Source organism: Gossypium hirsutum, chromosome D07, assembly GCF_007990345.1.
Source record: "Gossypium hirsutum isolate 1008001.06 chromosome D07, Gossypium_hirsutum_v2.1, whole genome shotgun sequence".
Lineage (NCBI taxonomy): Eukaryota > Viridiplantae > Streptophyta > Magnoliopsida > Malvales > Malvaceae > Gossypium > Gossypium hirsutum.
This window is the reverse complement of record NC_053443.1, coordinates 17,089,054-17,098,480: the sequence shown is the minus strand read 5'-3', so window position 1 is coordinate 17,098,480 and position 9,427 is coordinate 17,089,054.

The following is a 9,427-nucleotide window of genomic DNA, read 5'->3' as shown; positions in this document are numbered from 1 at the left end:
CCATTTTTAGTAATTTTTATATTTCTGAGATCATAATAACTTAATCTAGCTATCTCGGGGATTAATTTGTAAAGTTAGCAAAGTATTAGGGTTTTTTCATGGATGAGTATGCATGAATTATGAAGTTTTATGTTAGAAATTGAAAGGTTGTAGATAGATAAAAAAACTTTTGTAAAGGGAATTTTGATGACATTGTGATTTAGGGACTAAATTGAAAAGATGTAAAATTCATGGAAAAATTCTGAATTTTTTGAAATATATGGACTATTATTGAGATATGTAAAAAGCGACTAGGCTTAGAATAAGGATTAAATTGCATGAATTTCATTTTCTGAGCCTAGGGGCGAAATCATAATTAAATAGAAGTATAGGGACAAAATAGTAATTTTTCCTAAAATATGAATTGGATTGAATTGAGTATGAATTGTATTAAATTAATGTTAAATCCATTCATATAGATCCGGATAGACCAAATACGAAGTTAGATCGAGAAAAAAAAATGTCGAATTAGTAGATTTTGCATACACAAACAATTATCGAGGTAGGTTCGTGTAACTAAATTGTATAGTTATATTTTTTGAATTGAATGTTGTGTATGTGAAATAAATTGTGTAATTGACATATATGAAAATTAATCACATATCCAACAATGTTTGACAAATAGTAAGTCCCGTTTGAATAATTGAAATTCGATGGATACAGGGTTCCTAAATTGGTTGTGGTCCTGCATGTGTTGCAGAGACACTACAGCTCAAAAGAGCGCCCCGTTATTAGCTCTCATGAGCTTCCGATTATATGGTTTATGCAAGCTTCCCGTTAATAGCTCTTCGGAATATCCCGATTTGGTTGTGATCCTACATGTGTTGTAGACACACCGCAGCTCTTATGAGCGTCCCGATATATGGATATTCAGAATTTCCCGATTAAAGGCTCTTTCATGAGCTTCTCATTACTGGCTCTCTGGAGCTTCCAGTTACATGGCTCACATGAGTTTCTCGTTTATATGCTCACATGAGCATTCCCGAATATGAGTTGACGGATTACAAATTTGTACTCTTCGTGTGTACTACCCGTGTATCCATCGACACTTTAAATGATTCAATGGGAAAAATCCTGATATGAGAAAACATATGAGTTTGAAATGAACCATTACTTTTATATACATAAAATACATGAAATTGATATATGAACAAAAGAAATGGAAAATTATGAATATGGAAATTTAATATTTGATGAGATCAAACATGTTTCTTGATATTCATGTGAAATATATGGCTAACATGTTTGATGAGGGTATGTGTTTAGGCTATTAGCCAAACTACTTTGGATGTAATTTATATGCTTACCTTTAATGTAAATGAATGGTAAGTTAATTTCCCGTATACGAACTTACTAAGCATTAAATGCTTACTCTGTTTTTTTTCTCTATTTTATAGTAATTAGGAAGCTAATTGGGTTGGAAGCTTGGCGGAGATATCTTACACTATCCTTCGGCTCATTTCGGTATATGTAACGAACTAAATTTTGGATATAATGACATGTATAGGTTGAATTGGGCCATTGGTAACATGTATGTGTTTTGGTTATAACTAGCCATTGGAATGACTTGTGATAGATATGTTTTGGTGAGTATATAAGAGTCTATATATGGTTGATGTGTATTTGAAATGAATGAGTGATGGAAATCATACAGATATATTGATGAATGGTTGAAATGGCATATTTAGTACAAAGATGTTTTTACGTGTATTGAGTTAATTTGATAAAAATAAAGACTTGTCATATATATCGATATGTCATGCATGATACTTGGAATTGGCTTGATTTGGATGTATTGTGTTTGCTTGTGAATATGTTAAAGTGTGATCCCTGCATCTAATTAATGCAAGTCAATAGGCTCAAATGGCCATGTGACCCAAGTGAGTGAGCATCCTAAATTGGAGACGGGCTGGGACACGGCCGTGTGCCCCTATTTCGAATGCCCACACGGCTTAATATCCTGGCATGTCTCTTGGCCGTGTGAGCCACATGGCCTGGCCACACGGGCGTGTGCCCCCCGCACCTTGGAAAATTCTTAATATTTTGCAATTTTTTTTTGAGTTTCTAGTTTAGTCCCGACTCGATTCTAATACGTATTTTGGGCCTCGAGGGCTCATTTAAGGGACAATATGATTGATTAATATTGGTTTATGATATGAATGTGTAATGATATGAAATTTTTTATATTTGATATGTAAATCTTGGTAATGTTTCGTAACCCTGTTCTGACGATGAATAAGGGTTAAGGGTATTACATGATGATTTGGGAAAATATATTGGTATGCTGTTATTTCATCGCAGAGTTGGGAGGAATACTTTCTCCTTCGTTTTGGATAAAGTGTGAGATCATTTGAATCGATGGGATGCTCGCAAGCTATGATTTGCTGGAAGACTTACGCTAGTGAAATCGTTTCTTTTGTCCATCCCTAACTATTTTATAGCCACAACAAGAATTTCTAGTTACGATTTGTAAGGAAATTGAGAAGATTGCTCAGGGTTTCCTATGGGGGTCCACTAATGAAGGGAAAAAGGTGGCTCTAGTAAGATGGAAAGATGTTTGTAAACCAGTGGATAAATGTGGCCTTGGTGTTAGGAGACTTCAATATTAGAATTTTTTTATTTCTTTTAAAGTTGGGGTTTAAGATGGTGATTGATATGGATGCATTATGGGTGAGGATTCTTAAAAATTTTATATTTTTCTTAAGCATTACTTTAATGGCTTCTTTTCTTTTTGTTCCTAAGTTCATCCTCTTTATTTTTAGCATGAGTAGCTAAACCTAAAAAGGGGTTGGTAGATGAAGATGTGGGTAAGCTGATTTTTGGATAAATGACTAAATCATAATAAGTTGGACTTAATTGAATAAACCTAAAAACTTAGGAAGTGACTCCCCTAAGGGAATATCTAGGCAAGTGATGTTGAGAAGTAATCTTGTTATGCACCCATTCATTAGTCCCAGATTAACCAGTGAAATCGAGAGATAAATCAGATTAATTCGTCTTAGTCGGTAAAATTGAGTTCGAAAGATTAAATGAAGCTACCTAGTAATTTAAGAATTTAAGTCCCTTATTCGAAGACCGACAAACCACATCAAAATCAACCAACCACCGTTAGTCATTTATTTGATTACTTTATTAGTTTTGTTCTCTTTGCAATCTAGTCCATAGATTAGCATATTCAATTTTCTTCCAAAATTTTCTTGTTATTATTTGTTGTACTTTAAAATCATATCAGTAGCCGCTTAGGCTCTTTAGTGTACGTTATCTATCATTCAATCATCATCTCCTTTGGGTTCGATCCTTGAAATACTCCAATCTTCCATTGTAACACTATAAATATTAGAATTGACCTATATGCTTGCAGTAAAGTCGTGCTTTAAATTTTTTTATAAAATTGTTTGTTTTACGTGAACGTCCATGTTGGAAAATCAATTTTGGAAAACACAATAGAAAATAAATTTAGGGAAAAACCAAATGTCGAAACCATTTTTAAATTTGAAAAACAGGGATCGACCTTTAAAAATAAAGTGGGAGCCGCCACCGATCCTTTATCGAGGTGTGACCAGTTCACCAAAAAATAATTTTAGGTCTGCGAGTTTTGAGAAAACAGGTTCGGGAGTCAGTTACGCACGAGGAATGGTTAGCACCCTCGTAACGCCCAAAATTGGTACCGAATTGATTGTTTAATGTCTTAGTGTCGAGAATTTGAAAATATTTTAAAATACGATCCTTTGAAAAGAAAATTTGAATGAAATAAATTGGATGATGAGACTCACTTATTTCAAAGAAATAAATTGTCGCACTCAGTAAGTTAGAGTGCAACATTTTAAATCGTCAAAATGAAGTCTATCTTTTGATTTTCAAAACCTATGCATTTTAAGAAGGATATCCGATTCTTTAGGTCAAATGAGAAAATCAAAACCCAGTAAGTTAGGGCTCGATTTCACAAAATTCCTAAATATCGAATATTGCCTTTATTTTCATTTATTTAAAAAAAATCCTCGCCTCGAGAAAACAACATGTCATATCCAATGCGTTAGGACACAACGTATCGAATTCTCGAGAATGAGCTCTTCATTTATGCTTTAATTTAAAGAGATATTCTTGATTTTTTAGATTCGACGAGGAAAATTGAAACCCAATACGTTAGGGCTCAATTCTTTCGAAGATTCCAAATACCGAACCTTGCGTTATCTTGAACGACTTTTGCATAAAATGATTTTGGTATTTAAACGTTATGCAACTTTTGAATGAAATAAAAGGCGAGTGAATGATGACGTACAACATAAAGGATGATTTGTAAATAATATCAAATAATCAATAGATAAATACACACAAGCGTAGCAACAATAATCTCAATCATACATTGTACCAATATCAATATCAATATAAAAAATTTAATGAATTAATAGTCAATTTTAAAAGATATACTAAAGTAAAAAAATTTATATGTAAAATTTTTTTTAAAGAGATGAACAACATAGATATATAAGTACGAAATATATTCAAAATAGAATTAAAAATAGACATTTCATGGTGATATTTAGATAAACTTTAAAATAAATTTAAAAAAAAATAAATCAACATACATTAAATAATATACATATATTAGTTTAAGTAAATGATGCATGAGAAAGGAAAAATTTAATAATAATATAAATGATAATATATATGCAAAATAATATATGTAAAGTTGAAATAAGCCAAAGTATATTAAAGTAGGGTTTTTTTTAAATAAAAATAAATTATATGTATGTATAAATAAATAAAAGATATAACATAAAATTAGTAATATATTATATACATGTATATAATCAAAATAGTTTAATATAAATTGTATATATGTCTAAAATAATATCGAATATAAATGTTAACACTTAAAATAATATTATATAGTAAAATAATGTATATACAAAAAATGTAAATAAATATATAAACTAGTATAAAAGTAACATTAGTGATATTAACAATGGTAATAATAAATTAATTAACGAACTTATTTAAAAAGCAAATAACCAAAGCATTAAATTAAACTAAGAAAAAAAATGAAAATAAAGTAAAACAAAGGGGGGGTCAAATGCCATTAAAATAAAAATTAAAGAACCACAAACATAATTAAAATAAATAGAAAAGGGACAAAAGTAAAACGCGCGAATATTACGAGGGATCAAAAGGGGAAAAAACCCCAACACCTCGAAATGCTGGGCTAAGAGAAGGACTAAAGTGAGCAGAATTCAAAACATGTTGGGTAAAATTAGCAAATAAAGAAAACATAATTAGAAATATGAGCTAAAACAGAGGGACCCGTGGCGCAAATAGGCCATTGAAATGAAACGCGTGGATCCTTCCCTCGGGTCGGGTCACCGCGCGGGTCAAGGGACCAAATGGCGTCGTTTTGGCGCTGGTGCCCTTGCCTTAAAATGACGTCATATCAATGCATTATTTAAACCTAGTTTCTGCAAAAAAAAAAACATATTTGCATCAACAAAAAATAAAAAAGGGTAAAATCTCTACTAGGGTTTCGACCTTAGCTCTTTACACCGCTCATGCGCCGCAATTCCACCATGAGCGGTGGTCGGAGCCTCACCACAAAGGGCTTTTTGGGCTCCTTTTCGTGCGGATCCGAGGGCGTCCAGGTAAGAGCTCTAACTCCCTCCTTTTTATTTTCTCTTTTGCAGGCAAGAAATATAAAACTAGTGTTGAAGAAACTGAACAGAAAGACGAAATCGAAAAGAAAAAAAAGATTTCAAATCACCTTTAGAAACCGTTTTCTTCGAATATTTTTTTTTGTTTTTTGTATTCAATATCTGTGTAAAAAAGGAAGAGTATATCTATGGGGTTTTTATAACCCGAAAATAAAAAGAAAAAATAAGAAAATAATACAAATTTCTTTTTTCTTTCTATTTTTTTTTCTGCTTTTCTCTTGCTGTTTTGTTTGTATGTTGCGCAGGTACGGCCATATGGAGACGCGGGCACGCACGTATGGAGGCTCGCATGAGTGTAGAAGCCTGACACGTGCGGGCGAGAGGAGTTGCTGCGGCACTGGGGTTACGTGGAAAGGCTGGAGGCGCGCTTGTGGGGAAACGGTGCTGAGAGCTTCTAGGGTTCCCTGCTTCTGATTTTTGTTTTGGGCTGCATAATGATTGGGCTAGGGTTTAATGGGTAATTCGGGTTAGGTTTAGTTAGTATTTCGGGTTAGGGTATTTTATTTCTATTTGTAATTGGGTTTCAGGCAAATTTTGGGCCAAATTTTGTAGTCTGGACTGTACTAATTGGACCTTTATTTATGTGATATTTTTTTCATATCTAGGTTTTAATAGTTGGGCTCGGGCCGGGAAAAATTTGGGTATTAGAGTTGCCCCTTTTTGTTCATTGTCTTGTAACGAGAATGAAGCAAAGACTCTAAAAATGACCAATTTTTCCCCGTCGTGTTGGACCTTAGTGCTCTTCTTCTTCGAGTTGCCTCATTCCATCCACTGCATCTTCAGAGGTATAGGAATTGGTGTCTCGATCCACTCTACCGCAACGTCTGGGAGATAGGATTTGTAACTCGTAACTTTAATCTGTTTAACTGTGATGTCGACAAAGCAAGATTCACAGTTGTAGCTTCAATCTGTTCCACTACACCGCCTGAGAAGTAAGATTCACTGTTGTAGCTTTAATCTTTTTAATTGCAGTGTCAGAGAAGCGATTTACCGATGTGGCTTTAATCTGTTCCACTGCATCGCCTGGGGAGTAAGATTCACAGTTGTAGCTTTAATCTTTTTAACTGCAATGTCGGGGAAGCGATTCACCGATGTGGCTTTAATTTGTTCCACGATGTGGCTTTAATCTGTTCCACTGCACCGCCAGGGAAGTAAGATTCGTTGTTGTAGCTTTAACGATTTTAACTGCAATGTTGGGGAAGCAAGATTCGTTGATATGGCTTTAATCTGTTCCATTGCACCGCCAGGGAAGTAAGATTTGCTGTTGTAGCTTTAACCTTTTTAACTACAGTGTAAGGGAAGCGATTCACTGATGTGGCTTTAATCTGTTCCACTGCATCGCCTGGGAAGTGAGATTCGTTGTTGTAGCTTTAACCTTTTTAACTGCAATGTCGGGGAAGCGATTCACCGATGTGGCTTTAATCTGTTCCACTGCATCGCCTGGGAAGTAAGATTCTTGATTTCACCCATCTGTTTTGGGGAACATGACCTGTATAATGCACCTAATTATGCCTAATGATTAGGATGGCATGATCAAAATGAATCAAATGCTCCTAACTAGACATGTGTGAATGATGTTTGCATGAATGCCGAATTTTATTTTTCTGAGAATGATCCCGCTTAGGTTGTCATTACTCGAAGTTTATTAAGGTTTTGTGATTGACGTGTTACAACACCTTCTTGCTTGACTGGCTTTTCTGAAGAAACATTTCGCCAGATTGCTCCTCACTGTAAACCTCCAAGTTTAATTCATTGGGGCGCAAAATTTGTACCATCATTCTCCCACTGTAATCCAAGTGTAGAAATATGTGGCTTTTCCTCAATTCTTCTATCACAATTCAAGGATACTGGATTTAAATCGTTCTGGTTCCTTACACCATTCCCAGATTGTCGTACCAAAGACTCATTTGGAAATGAAGGCTCTCTTCTCCGAGGTAACCTCTTCCTATTGCCTGATGATCATTGCTTGCTCGTTTATTTAAGCTTTATCGTCAATATGACATCCTTTTCATTTTGTTCAATCAATGTTTTTGACAACAAAAAGCCAAAGAGAAAGTCCAAATTTAGACTCTTCATTCTCAAATTTCCAACCTTTAAATTTGGTGTGTTCTAAACAATAGTCCTGTTTCAGGTCCCTATATTATTTAGAAACTTTTCAGAGTAATATGCAAAACTTTCTTTATGAAAGTTCTATTAGTCCATTAATCATTATTCCAATGCAACATGCTTGCAAAAAGGGTCATAACAATGGATAAGAATATAGTTGGTTCTGAGCATAGCTCAAAATAAATTATCAAAAATAGTAAAGAAGTAAATTGATTGGGAATGTACATCTTGGAAAAGAATAAAGTATTCCAAGAACAACAAATTCAATATAAATAATATGAGAATTGGGTGCCCCAGATATCGCAACTTGAACTTCTCTGTACAAACTTTCTGAAGACCATTCTGAGTTTGACATGTGTTAGGAGATCTACAGTGCTTTGTCGATGCCCTAAGATGTCGCCTACCTTTTCCTATTGATTCAGGCAAAACAAGATTACCACATGCCCCGAGTTGCTCTGATCAGTTCATGCCCCATTCTGATCAGTATTTGAGCCGCCCTTTTCGGGTTTTCAACTCAAATCCCCTTTGGCCTAAGGTGCCCTTTGCGGGTTTCCCCCTTAGCCTCTCCATTTTTACTTTTTCATTTTTTGTTTTCTTTTTTTTTGACTCAAAGTGCCATTTGCAGGTTTTCACCTTGGTCCTTTCTTCTTCTTTAAACGAAGTGTTTCTTGAATGGATCCGAGTTTATAGGATTAGCAATCTCACTCAGGATCAGTGCTTATCTGAAAATGGTATTCTTTACAACATAGGGACATTCTCAATTTGGCACTCATTTCCCTTTAAAATCTTTTTTGTAGAGGAAGGATCTTTTCCAACACCCAGCCCTCTCGTGGGATTCTTTGAGATGACCCTGTTTATTGTGGGCTCGTATCATTTGTTTCTGGTACATCCGACCCTGATGAATAGCATTTAACCCTTTTCCTAGGTCCAACTGATCACATCGTGATTGTATCCCTCCAATTCTAATACCAGGAGAGAGGGGATTTCAATAGGTAAAACTACCTCAATCCTGTAAACCAAAGAGAGGTGTTGCCCCAGTACAGATGTTCGACAAGCAATGAGGCCAAATGGTAATTTTCCATGCCAGTCCTTGTTCACCTCTAGGCAATTCGGTGACAAAATGTGGTGTCTGCTTCTGAATTGATTTCAGACTTCAGCTATCGTGCTATTGTTCAAGTTCAATACACTTTCCAATACCATCTTCTTTGAAATTCTGTATCGGTATATGATGACCTTGACCCATGAAGTAGCCTCTAAAAAAATGAAGCAATGCCCATTAGAAGTCTTCGATAATGGTGATGTCCATGCCCCATTTTGCTCAAAATTTGAGTCGCCCTTTTTCGGGTTTCAACTCAAATCCACCTTTGGCCTAAGGTGCCCTTTGCGGGTTTTCCCCTTAGCCTCTCTATTTTTCTTTTCTTTTTCTTTTTTCTTCTTTCTTTTTCTCTTATTTTTGACTTTGATTTTTTTATTTTTGATTTTTGATTTTTTTGATTTTTTTTCTTTTGAGTCTGATCTCATAGGATCAGACCAGTCCTTGTTATCCCTTTCGAAGAATCTTCTTTGATATCAGATTTCCT